Source organism: Mixophyes fleayi, chromosome 5 (genome assembly GCF_038048845.1).
Source record: "Mixophyes fleayi isolate aMixFle1 chromosome 5, aMixFle1.hap1, whole genome shotgun sequence".
In the NCBI taxonomy this organism is placed as follows: Eukaryota; Metazoa; Chordata; class Amphibia; order Anura; family Limnodynastidae; genus Mixophyes; species Mixophyes fleayi.
In genome coordinates this window covers 248,411,855-248,425,559 of record NC_134406.1, presented here as the reverse complement: position 1 = coordinate 248,425,559, position 13,705 = coordinate 248,411,855, and the positions used below count along the sequence as shown (strand labels likewise).

The following is a 13,705-nucleotide window of genomic DNA, read 5'->3' as shown; positions in this document are numbered from 1 at the left end:
AGGAGCCAACATTTTTAATCAGCTTACCCTGTTTGAACATCAATATTGCGATAAGGGCAGACTAAGCAACACTATCTACCATTTACACCATTATTTTCCATATAGACTTACCAGGACCACCTCTCTCTGTTTCTCACACTCATTGTTTTACCACAAAGCTTCATGCAAATTAAAAGTTTGCAGTAGGGATATCGACATCATTGCTCTTAGTTTGAAAATGGACCATTTTATTAATACCCTGCTCATACTGCCTCAAAAACACAGATTATTGTCAGGAGGGAGCCACGATGACCCGGGTCGAGGCTGAGTGTGAACAGGTCCCCTGTATCTACTCGGGTCAGATGACCCAGGAATTGAACCCGGGACTTTTGCAGGGTTATTCATGTGTCCAACCAGGGTAGATGTCAGAAGCCAATCAAAGCTCCTCTTGTGATACTGCCTGGGAGACCCGGGCAGACCCAGGATTAGTGTGAACCCGGTCGGCCCGGGATTTTGTCAAAGTGGGAGGCTCTGTCACCCAGATATTGCCAGGGCTGCAAAGTGAAAGTGGTATAAGAGAGAGGGTTGCAGCTCTGGACTGCTGGAGCCTTCAGGGGGACCTGTTGATTTGGAGTAACACCAGGCATAAGGTATTTAAAACCTTGTCCTTTCTATTGTCTCATTTTTATTTTGAGTTATCCTTTCACCGAACTCATATAGATGACTGACCGCACTTGGTGGGTGATTCCCAGGTAATGTTAGGACAGCAACATGCTGAGCATATTCCAGAATGCCGACGACACTCATTAACATGACCTCAATTAACATGTTCCTAGGTAAATTGGGCTTATAGAGTCTACATTTCTGAGTACCGTTTAACCTATTACCAAGATCAAGCACTCGCTGACAAAATTATACAAGCTGCCAATCCAATGACAATGTGCAACTATGCAGGTTTAATCAAATGGGGATGGTTTCGAGACAGCCACTATAAGTTCACTTAATATGCATGAGTTTATATTGTATGGCAAACTGCTACATATGCATAAGTGAATTTGATTAAAGAACAACCAATTAAAATCGCTTGGCAACTTTGTGCAGGCATATGGCTTGGCAGAGAAAGAAGTGTTACTTATTGGTATTACTGAAAAACGTTTTGCAGTACAAAAAATAAAATGTTTCATGCAAAGTCTTATACTATTTTTCAGATTGTGACTGCGTTACATATATTACATTATTAATGTATATATCAGAGCTACACAATAAAATCCGATGCAAGGAAATTTGGCTTTGATTAAATTAAATAAAGCGGGTATGCATATCACCTACTGCCATATGCTGAATTAAATTGTATGCAGAGTTTATAAATCCTTTTTAATGTTTGTAAACTCCAAAATGTCCTATCGCTCAGTAGAATTCAGCAATAAAAAGAAAGGTATTACAAGCAGGCCAAAACAAATGATTCACATTCACATGGGGTTTCTTTATCAGAGTTCAGAGATCAGTTTCAGCTAGGGGCAAGTCATTATATTTAATAATGTGTTCAGTTAATATAATATAAACAAGGTGCAACAATTATACAGGTAGACCAACAGATGTATTAAGTATTTAAGAGTGTATCAGTTTGGCTCGGAGAGAAAGTTTGGGAAACATTGATGCGGGAGGACTGCCAAATCCTGGCCCAGGTGCGTGTATAAGTAAGGGGCCAATGGTAGAATGGTAGCATCACTTGATGGATAAAGTCAGTCATAATATTTTGGCTACTGTGTTAGGATAGTTATTTAGTACTTGGGTTGAAACTTTGTAGTTAAATCTGCTAATGGTGGTTCATAAGGACCATTAAATAACCGCATAGGTGCTCTGTACAGCGACCAGGCACTGCCTTCACGATGACTAGGTGGAGCACTGAAGGAAACCTGACAACCTTTTAATGCTAACCGTCTTCTCTTGGCTCAGAGTACAAACGCCCTCTTTGACCACAGTACACAAATAACATATACATGCAAAAAAAATGATGTTGCGTGCATCTATTGAATACATTGATCTAATATTCCCTGTCTTCTTTTTTTTTAATATGTGAAGTGTAGCTGATGGAAACCTTGTTAACAGCAATGACTTCAGCTAAACATTTCCTATACCTAGAGATCCATCCCACACATATCCAACATGTGCATTGGCAATGTTCTACCCAAGGTCTTCGGAAGTCTATGTTCATTGAGACATGACCTACTTCCATAACTCTGTGGCATAACGAGCAGATTCTTGAGGGCTCCCTCAAACTCACACCTGATTATCATCTCATTGAAGGGAATACATTCTTACAGTGTCACATTTATTTCCCAATGTGTTCAATACAGGTATGAAAGTGTTACTTCTTGTCTATTGTTCCATCAAAACTCCCAACTCAAGTCCCATTGCCAATAATTAAGTCAATGTAAAATAAACCCTGCTTATAAGAAAGTATGTATGAGTGCACACTTCAAAATTGATGGAATCGATTAAAATAGACATACGTGTACCTTTGTTTTAGAAGGGGCAGCGTTCAAATCATATTGTAATACTTTGTAAGCAGGGTACAGTAACCTAAACCTGTCTGTAGATGGTGGCATGTGTTTGCTGTCAATTGGCAAGTGTTTGTCAAATCAAAACCTCAGAAATGACACCTAAAAAAATATTTTTATGTAATTATATATTGGCTAAAAAAAAGATAAGATGGTTTATAAAGATAGTTATAATTATTATGCACCATAAAGATGCATACACTCATGTGTACGAGGGCCTTAATGTTGAACACAGGGGCAGAACTCAGTATTGCTGGGGCTCTTAGCAAAGTTCGGATAGGGGTCTAGGGATGCTGCTGTAACCTCCAGCGCCTGGTGCACACGCCCATTGTGCATGCGCATCCCAGAAGAGGACTCTTAATTGCTATTTCATCAATCATTTATCAAAGCAGAGCAGTAACCTCAGTGGGGGTGATGTGGGGGCCTCCGATGGGGGTCTCCAGCATTGCCCCTCACCCCTGGGCACCATAGCGGCCGCACCGCCTGTACCTACTGTAGTTCTCCACAGGTTGAAAGTGAGATTTACATTTATTAGTTTCACTGCACCACCTACAGTTATTTGTTTTGCAGAATGCTGAAACCCTGTAACAAACTAATAGTATCCCAAATTCTTTGCCAGGATCCATAATAAGGAATGTGGATGGGAAGGGCAGGTGATATCTCTGAATACTACAGCTTCAAACTAAACTGATAAATGTCAAATGAAATCTCCACTTCACCAGTAGATAGGTTAGAAACATGTTTAATATATCATTATTTTCCCACCAGATTGAAGTAGAAAGGTTAAAAACCATAACATACAAAGCATCAGCTGGGGGGTATGATTTGTATTTAAAAAAATACATAAATTCCCCATTAAAGTTTGCACAATATATATAATATACTACTTCCTCTAAATTTCTGAGTTTATACAACCATTTTCACGGACACCAATACAATTAAAATAATTATAGATGAAAAGATTTAAGCACATATGTAGAAATAATTAAATAAGTGCTTTATGTATAGAAATAGTTTACGCTATAGAACTGAATTGTATTCTGTATAAATGAATGGATAGAAAGGGGTGGGACATGGTTTATCTCACTTTTCTCAATAATAGTTTAGTGTGTGAAATTTCCAGTGTTTTTCATCCATGCAATAACGTCATAATAAGAGAAAACGTCTGGAATAACACATTTAACCACATTTCATCCATGAACACACTAGATCACTGCCTGATTATTCCATAAACGATTTCCGTGCCAGAAGAACAAGGAAAATTATTATTATTATTTTTTTTACTGCGCAGAACTGTTAAATACTGCTGAAAAGAAGACCACAAAAATATAGGTTTCACAATATCATGACATCACTAAGTTCTTTAAGTGCTGCAAAAATATCATTATGGCTAGTTTGAAACATTCATTACACTGATTTCCACTGTGCTTACTGTTCATGTGGTACATGAATTTTAAGGTGCTAGATCATATGTTGCATTAAGAAGTCCTAGCTGTATTTCTTTTTAATCAAGAATATGCTGCAGAATTATAAAGGACCTACATCAAGCAGTGACGGTACACGGATGGAATGCGTTCAGGAGCGCCAAGAGTCAGATCACAGCAGCTCGGGCTGTGCTTATAAAGAAATAACACGTCTGTGACTTCGTGAAGAATAACCCTCAGACATATTGGCTTTCCAGAAGATGTAAAAATATATTGGCTCATTTGTAGAAAAAGCAAGAGAAGGGAAATGTGAATAAACGTAACAAATACGGTGTCCATGGTTCGCAGTTTAAGGCAAAAGTTCACAAAAAAAAGTGCCAGGGCTGTTTATACACATCAGTGGTCCCCTAAGCTGAGATTGCAGTATGGGGCGATATACCCCCCTTTGTAACACTAAGAGTAACTGTATGCCAAGAACTTTTATTTAACATTTCTAGTAGAACAAATGCTGTGTTAGGAATTGTACTGTTATCATGAAAGAGATGTGTGGCTACAGGTAAGGTTTGGGGCAAGTTTAGGACATACTTGACAACTCTCCCTGAATGTCAGGTAGTCTCTCTGAAATAGGGGTGATCTCCCTCACTCCCTGAAGAGTCTGGCATTCTCCCTGATGCTGAGCCAGTACAAGACGTGGTTGGCTTCGCCATCTGTGGCATGATGACACAGTTCAGAAATTGTGTCCTATGTCCATGTATTGATGCCTATGGAGGTGGCCATTTTCATGGAGACCAAGATTTAATCAAAGACTGACAGGTAAGACAACATGTCCACAGTAACGGAGACAGAAATGTAAAAGACACTTCAGTCTCTAGAGATTAATTAGCTGCTTTTCTTTAACGCATAGTTGCCTACTCTTCCAGAATGTCCAGGAGACTCCCACATTTCTGGGAGACCAGGGGAACCTTCTGGTTCTCGCCCCTGCAATATATAAGTGGTGGGGGTGGTGCTTAATTACGCAAATATTGTGTCATCTTAGTCCTGTCCCCTGCTGTAATTGGCCAAAATTGTGACAATCGTTTAGGGGGCGGTGCAAAAATGATGCGGTTCGTCAAGCATTACCCCCGCACGCCCACATCCCCCGGGATCTCCCTGAAGCCAACAAGAAAAAGTTGGCAAGTATGGTTTAGGATTAGGATTACAGTTTGTCTAGGGTTCAGGCTGCAAAGACCTCTGTAATTATAGGGCCTACCTATTTTCCGCATGGTTTAAATGGATCTAAATAACAGGGCTATTTAACAACAGCCTAACACAGTAGATATCTCGGGGATTATGCAAACAACTGCAGAATACAGCAGTCCCCATAACTATCATTGGGGACTGCGAAGTGGATATAATAAGCAAGCTCTGTAAAGCTTAACTTTTTGGAGCTTGTCCCCAAGAGCTAATGTCACCTGAGTAAGTGGTTAGCAGGTCTAACCTACAGCTAAAGCGCCGCAGGAGAGTTATCTTCTGATCCCTCCCCAGCGGACTGGACCCTCCTCCCCTCCTTCATCTAACTAATGTGTCTGTGCACGTGCATTGATCGATGGCCGCGCATGCGTAATAAAGTTACCGGGTCAGGACCCGGAAATTTATTCATTATCCACTGCGATCAGCAAGCGGTGAGAGAAAGCTCAGTGGCACACAGTCATGGCTGGGGCAGCCTCTAATTGGATGCACTGTCCTGGCATGGCTTTCGTGGTAAATAAGTCCGAAAAGGAATCTCTTATCGCTAACAGAATTATATAATGGGGCAAAAATACAATAGTGCATTCATAGGCTTAGAGCCGCAACCAAGGCAGATAGAGGATCTGGGGCCTGATTCATTAAGGATCTTAACTTGAGAAACCTCTTATTTCAGTCTCCTGGACAAAACCATGTTACAATGCAAGGGGTGCAAATTAGTGTTCTGTTTTGCACATAAGTTAAATACTGCCTGTTTTTTCATGTAGCACACAAATATCAACTTTAAATTTCAGTGTACAAATAAGCTATCAAGTATTTGTGTGCTACATGAAAAAACAGGCAGTATTTAACTTATGTGCAAAACAGAATACTAATTTGCACCCCTTGCATTGTAACATGGTTTTGTCCAGGAGACTGAAATAAGAAGTTTCTCAAGTTAAGATCCTTAATGAATCAGGCCCCTGGTGATTAGAATATCTGACTAAACATGTTTCAATTTTAAAAATCGGGTTTATGAGAAGTATGGGAGTTTTCACATCCATCAGTAAAAATGTTTTATAGAGATCCATGAAAATATGACATCCTAATGGCAATGAACACAAGACGACATCGCAGCCTTGTGTTTTAAACACTTCTACTTTCAATTTTTTGTACATTGCAGCATTACTTACATATTGCGTTACTAAAAAAATCAAAATGTATGTCAGCAATTTATTTTAAAGTTGTCAGGAAAATAGTTGCATAGGACGGCCATCACGATGGAAAACTGGATGACTGAAAACAGAAGAGATCTTATAGAGATGAATAAAACGTTGCACAAGACATGTCGGAGTTTCTGAGGAACTATAATGACCTTTCATATAAAGAAAACATTTTCTATGATGAGACATATACACAGCTCACATGGGGATTGTAATCATTCACACACAAATGTGTTCTAATAATAAACAGAATAATCAAATAGAGAGAAGGAAAAACATAGCAATGTGCTTGCATATGCTAGTGCAATTAGCCTGGCTAGGAATCAGCTCAGCAGTGCATTGATTACATTTGTCTGTCAGGAAATTACCCGTCTGAGAATCCGTGCAGCCACAACATTTTATTAAAATATATACTAGTTAATAAATACTTAAGTAATTGCATACACAGTTCATCACACAAGGACAAAACAAAATATTCCAAATAATTTGCAAAACAATGCTCAGCTGTAACCTCTGCGTCTCATTATTTGTTGCAAAATTATATCTTTGATAACGTTTTGTTCTGTACGGATCCAGAGTGCAACAAAGAACCTGTCACCAGATTCTGCACAGCCTCCTTACTGCTTTATTACATAGTGCCTTCTGCACTTTATATTAAAAAAACACAAACGCTGTACATCTGTATCCCCCATTCACCCAGAAGAGAGCAAGAATATAGCGTACTCTCAGCGTACACTCGGCTTCCCAAAGGGAGCACTGTACTTATATTTCCCTCATGAAAGTGTAGGTATCGTATGACCCCCTCTCCTTAGGACCATTCACACGTTACCTTCTGCAGAGATTAGCCTTGTAGTGATATTATGAATGGAGAGCTGCCAGACAATAAATGAAATGCAGCATCAGCTCCCTATTGAGTATTAACTTACTCTCTACTGCACTATCTTGCAACCTTAGCTCTTTAAAGGGATTCTCACCCGATTTGTTTCCCATCTGAAGATGTCTAGTGTAAATATTAAGGGATGATGGTTTCAAAATATAACTGATATATTTTTACCTATATTTAGCTATTTTATGCTAGCAAGTCTGCTTGCAGAGTTCACCATTTAGAACATTGGCCATAGCTAAATTTCTCTTCCCCATAATCCTTACTGTAAGAGATATTGATATTGTGGGTTATGCATACCTGCCAACATTTGGGTAGGCGGGCTTGGGACAGGGGGCATGGCTACGTCATGATGGGGGCATGGTCATGCCACAGTAGGTGTGGCCATGTTATTATGTGGGCGTGGCTACACAAGGGGAGTGCCTAGCACTTTTGAAGCACTAGACTGTCCCGCTCGTTCTTCCCCTCCACACACATTCATTGCAGAGCAGCAATGAATAGACAATAGTTACCACATTTCCCACCAATCAGAACAAAGATGTCCCAATTGGGATGGGGTGACAGAGCCCTCAAATCAGGACTCTTCTGCCTAAATCGAGACGGTTGGGAGGTTTAGGTTATGACATCACTGGGGTGTGGCTGTTGCAGATTATGCTTCATTCAGTCAGTCAATAGGAACATCCTGGGAAGTTCTTTGTGAATTAACTTTTGTATTAAACAGTGCAGTTATCTCAGCATACAGACATGACACATCATGCATGTGAAACCAACATGAGAACAAACCACCAGAACATACTTTTGTACAAATCACCAGAACATACTTTTCGCTGCAGAGCGACAACACAGTAACATTTAGGAACAGCGCCACCTGCAGTACCTCCGGTGTACTAAAGCAACATTGAGTCTGATTCTGTTGCAGTATCTACCAACAGTGCTCAGTTCCAGAAAGGAAGGGACATATGACATGTACCAGGTAAAGAAGTGACAAACACAACTCCTTTAGTTTGCTCATAGCCTGTATAAAGGAATAACTCAAACAAAGCACAGTGTATAATTCACCTGAGTTGAATTTTTTTTATCAGACCCGTGGCTGGTGTCAAAGGAATCATAATGAGGAAAATCATATCCGTTGGGGAAAGAGGCTTATAAAAAGAAAAAGAAAAAAAGAGCATGCGTATGTAGGGTGGGGAGAATGTTAAGATGTGTCCAGCTCCAAAACAGCCTTTGCGTCAGATGAAACAAATCTATATACTGGCTGACACTCCTTAAACAACTTTTCAGTTTTGGATGGTGGGGGTGAATTACATTTCTCCCCATATCCCACAGTTTCACTCCAAGCAGTGCATAAGATATCCAGATATATACTGTGACTGGGAACCTCTTCTGGACCACGGCTGTAAAATGTATGTAAACCACAGGAAGAAGAGCTCTGACATAGAGACCCAAATGACAATGTAAAAGATCCGCAACCATCAAAACTGGAGCCAACAAGAATTTCTACCTGTGCATTGGGTCCTTCACAAAGCAATTCTTATATAACAATAAGTAGAAGACCCTACGGATCCCAGGAAACAGACGACAACCAATGTAAGAGTGTAAAGTAATGAGGGCTATGTACCGAATAAGATAGAAGGCAGTCTATTATATGCAAAGGAAAGATTCAGTAACCCCATCTTGTAGGTGAAAAAAAAATATGTCCCCTTACACTGTAGATAATACATGCCTACTGTTTGTACTTCAGATCCAAAGTGTGATTTGTCTCATCACTATCCCCCCCACTATCCCCCCCCCCCTTCCTTCTGTACAATGACGTAGTTTATGTCATCATTGTCTTTCAATGGATGAAGCAGAATGTCTCAAACTGTAGGTATTGCATCAAAGTTGTGAGAATATGATCACATGACTGTTTTAAATATAATAAATGATTCCCCCTTATATAGAAGAACTGAAATCTTCAGTGCAGTATATGAGGCTGTGTATTCGATAAAGCAATATTGGTTACACATGGCAAATTCCTCGCTTACCCCGGCATAAGAAAAAAAAGACTCTGCCTAATGCATATTTTATTTTTTCCTGAATTGAAAGCATTACTGCGGAACTGATTAACTAATGAAAATACACTGTAACGGAAAGAAACAAAATTAGTTTTTTTTTTTCCGTTTTGAATTCAGACAAATTAAATAAATGATTGTTTATCTTGCACTTTATGGACACTATGCTTGTGTTTCAGTAACTGCAATACTCTAGATGGGAGGTATTAGTGGAGACATTTTTCTAAACTGAGAATTTTAGTTACAGTTGATAAATAAGAAAGAAGTCTGCAATGACTTTATGTGGGTGGGTGACATATTATATAACATCACTCTCAAGAATTATAGCTTGTAATCAGGGATTTTGCAGTGCTACCCATGAGCATAAAGATCCCCAAAATTCTAATTACCTCATAGTTATTTCTTTTTATACAGCTTTTTATTAGTGTTCTATTATCGTTCCACATAACCAATTAAAATGTAGCTGTTCAGCAATATAGGCAGATAGTAAACTGTAACAATAGTATTGAAATTGTAAAGCAAGTAAGACATAACACATTTGCCTGTGAAGCTGTTTCAAAGAACACCCAAGGCTCATTCACACATGCACAAAAAAACACAGATTTAGCCTAAATCCGTGTGTTATGAATATGCATGAAGTACGTGTGAATGGGTTTACAAACCTATTTAAAGCTATATGTGCATTTTTGCAATCCAGAATGACAAGGGAATGTCTTAGAAAACATGTATTTTACATCATACCGCCTAACAGATGCACATAAAACATAATGTTGGTACGTTTACATGTCATAACATTTGCAAACTTTTAACAACATTCATATTTACAAAATATGCATGTGTTAAAAGGCACCTAGGAAGATATACAAGCCTAGAGGCAGGCTGGACTGTGGTCCCCGGACAGGTACAATCTGCAGACTCACTGTGCCTAGCTAGCCTTAGTGGTTGAGAGACAGACAGAGGATGCTCTTTGGTCACATCTATTCTGTTTTTAAGACAATCCTAATGGCCTGGGAACATAATCTGCCTGCCTCTCAGCCTTAAGACACAGCCATGCGCTGTGCAGCCACAGCAGCTACTGGGTATGACAGGTTTCTGTCATACCCAGTAAACATCTCCTAGCATGCTGATTGGTGGATGGCACTGGCCATGCTCCAATCAGAGTGGTGGGAGATCCACACACTCACTGGTGAATGGCTGGAACTATCCATCAATCAGAGTGCAGGAAGCTGTCAAATTACTTCTCCAGCACACAAGTGACAGCTCGGGACAGCAGAATTGGTAATTCATTTGGGGGGCCACCAGAGATCTGGGGTCTACATTTTATCATCAGAGGTTGGATGGGGGGAAGGATGCTGCATTATAAACCCACCAAAGATCTGGGATCTGCATATCACTAATAAAGATTAGGGGGGAGCAGGTATTATAAAGCCACCAGTGATGTAGGGTCTGTACAGCAAGGCCACCATAGGTCTGGAGTCAATATAGTAAAAGCCCCATAAGTCTGAGGTATGTATGGTAAAGTCACCATAGGTCTGGTGTATGTATAGTAAAGCCCGAGATTAAGAGGTCTGCACTGTAGCAACACCAGAGCTAATTACTCTGAATTAAATAAGTAGCTTGTATATGTTTCCCTGTATTGTATATTGTTCACTAGAATGTTTTTTGTATTGAGATCAGTAGAATGTTCTTTGTACTGTATAGAGCTCACTGGAATGTACTGAATTATATAGAGGTCACTATAATGCTCTCTATATTATATAGAGCCCCCCTAGAGAATACTACTCATTTAGCCCCACCATAGACACACTGTCCTTATTAACCCATTTACTCTCTTAAACGTAGAGTTACGTACAGATGCGTCATTAGTGTATACCGTCTTAAAACCCCATCACTTTCCTTAGTGTAGCCTTAAATCTAAGTCTTAAAACAGACATTTCAGCAACAATTAGGGAAAATTAAAATATAGAGCTATTCTTTCTCAATGAGGACTGTGGTCTGGAGCATTTTATCACGCTCCAAAAAACTTAGCATAGCCGTTCAGTCCCATGGGCACAGCATCGCAAGAGAGGGATCTTTGGATGCCTCCCTGGCAGACTTTGTGCAGTCCCCTCCCTCCTTTCACTAATTGTTGGCTGGGCATGCTGAGTTTATAGGCCAGGTCAGAGCGGATTGCGATCACTTTACTATAGACTCTGCACCGGGACAGGCTCTTATCTGAGCCTCCTGAAAAGGTTTAATAAACAGCTACCTTAATTCATTTCTTAAGACTGCGTAAAGAAATGATAATATATCGAAAATACGAAGTGTCATAAATAGACCCCACAGTGTTTTATCTGACATTAATGTCTGCTGGAAAGCACAAATCAAAACATAACCTTATTTGGCACTTAATTTAAAATAGGTAAAATCAAATCAAGTATATCCAGCAGATTCAAAGGTAGGATAAAAAGTAGACATCTGAGTTGTTAAGGAATATTTAAAGCTCCAGTTTTTCAGTATGAAGGATTATTTAATCTCCAGATAAATTAAATTTTTTGGTCTCAGCTAGATCATATATAGAGTGATAAAGCGCAGCATTCACTGGAGTCTCACACAGGTTAGCTGAACCATTTCACTAGTAATAAACAGCCACTACTAAGGCGCTATATGATCCTGAATGCAGCCAAAATCCTAAACTCAGGTTATACAATCTGAAATGGTCAATGGTAAAAAAACATAAGGACATTCAGCGCATAAAGGTTCCCATAGAAAGCAATCGGTGAAAAACAATCCGTAATCATAATTCCATTCTTATAATAGGGTGATTATTTCTGTGACATAGATGTAGTCTCTTTCAAAGTGATTGAGCCCTTCCCGTCACCTTCCGTGGGAAATATTACAAATGGATTCCTACCAGAGATCCTGATGATATCAGCATATAGGATATCCAGCGGAATCCTCTCGATGTCAAAGAACTCTTAGAGATATCTCCACTTTTTCACCTTTATATAGTCCTCGCCAACAGCGATGCTGGCTATTGATGTGATTATTCTCTCCGAATATCACCCATCCTCCTACACAAGCAGCCAGGAAGGAGTGAAACTGCCATTTGCTTCCATGTATTTTCTCTTGAGCGGCCAAAAGACCTTTATACGTGAAGACGAAATAAGCCAGATTCCGTGAATGGGTGAACGTTGCTTGGAGTATGGCTTTTAGCTTATCTTTTAAACTTCCAGTCTTAAATAGGAATGTCATCACCAGTGCATGTGGGGCTCGGATTTTAGCTCCATAGACTGCTCCGTTGTGGAAACCCTTGATTACAGCCAGGGCAGCCGATATCTCTTCTTCTTCAACAGCTCGTTCCGCACCTTGAACGAGCTGTTGAAGAATCTCTGGTAGGAATCCATTTGTAATATTTCCCACGGAAGGTGACGGGAAGGGCTCAATCACTTTAAAAGAGACTACATCTATGTCACAGAAATAATCACCTTATTATAAGAATGGAATTATGATTACGGATTGTTTTTCACCGTTTGCTTTCTATGGGAGCCTTTATGCGCTGAATGTCCTAATGTTTTTTTACCATGAACCATTTCACTGTTTATTGGCTTAAAGCTGTACTGTATACTATTGGAATAAGAGGACTATTCTGTATAATACTGGTATGATGGGTTATACTACTGGCATCAGTACTGTATACTATAGGAACTAGAGGACTATTCTGTATAATACCAGTATGATGGGTTATACTACTGGCATCAGTACTGTATACTATTGGAATAAGAGGACTATTCTGTATAATACTGGTATGATGGGTTATACTACTGGCATCAGTACTGTATACTATAGGAACTAGAGGACTATTCTGTATAATACCAGTATGATGGCATACTAGCATCAGTACTGTATACTATAGGAACTAGAGGACTATGCTGTATAATACCAGTATGATGGGTTATACTACTAGCATCAGTACTGTATACTATTGGAATAAGAGGACTATTCTGTATAATACTGGTATGATGGGTTATACTACTGGCATCAGTACTGTATACTATTGGAATAAGAGGACTATTCTGTATAATACTGGTATGATGGGTTATACTACTGGCATCAGTACTGTATACTATAGGAACTAGAGGACTATTCTGTATAATACCAGTATGATGGCATACTAGCATCAGTACTGTATACTATTGGAATAAGAGGACTATTCTGTATAATACTGGTATGATGGGTTATACTACTGGCATCAGTACTGTATACTATTGGAATAAGAGGACTATTCTGTATAATACCAGTATGATGGGTTATACTACTGGCATCAGTACTGTATACTATAGGAACTAGAGGACTATTCTGTATAATACCAGTATGATGGCATACTAGCATCAGTACTGTA

At 39.4% G+C, this 13,705-nt stretch overlaps 1 protein-coding gene and 1 pseudogene across 2 annotated transcripts in view; both read right to left on the bottom strand.

The window, feature by feature from the left end:
- The window catches only part of CPQ (carboxypeptidase Q), a 331,562-nt gene that overhangs the window by 135,218 nt on the left and 182,639 nt on the right, over positions 1 to 13,705 (bottom strand). The gene's annotated exons all lie outside the window — the stretch shown is intronic.
- On the bottom strand, positions 12,271 to 12,710 carry LOC142157949 (peroxisomal membrane protein 4 pseudogene; annotated as a pseudogene).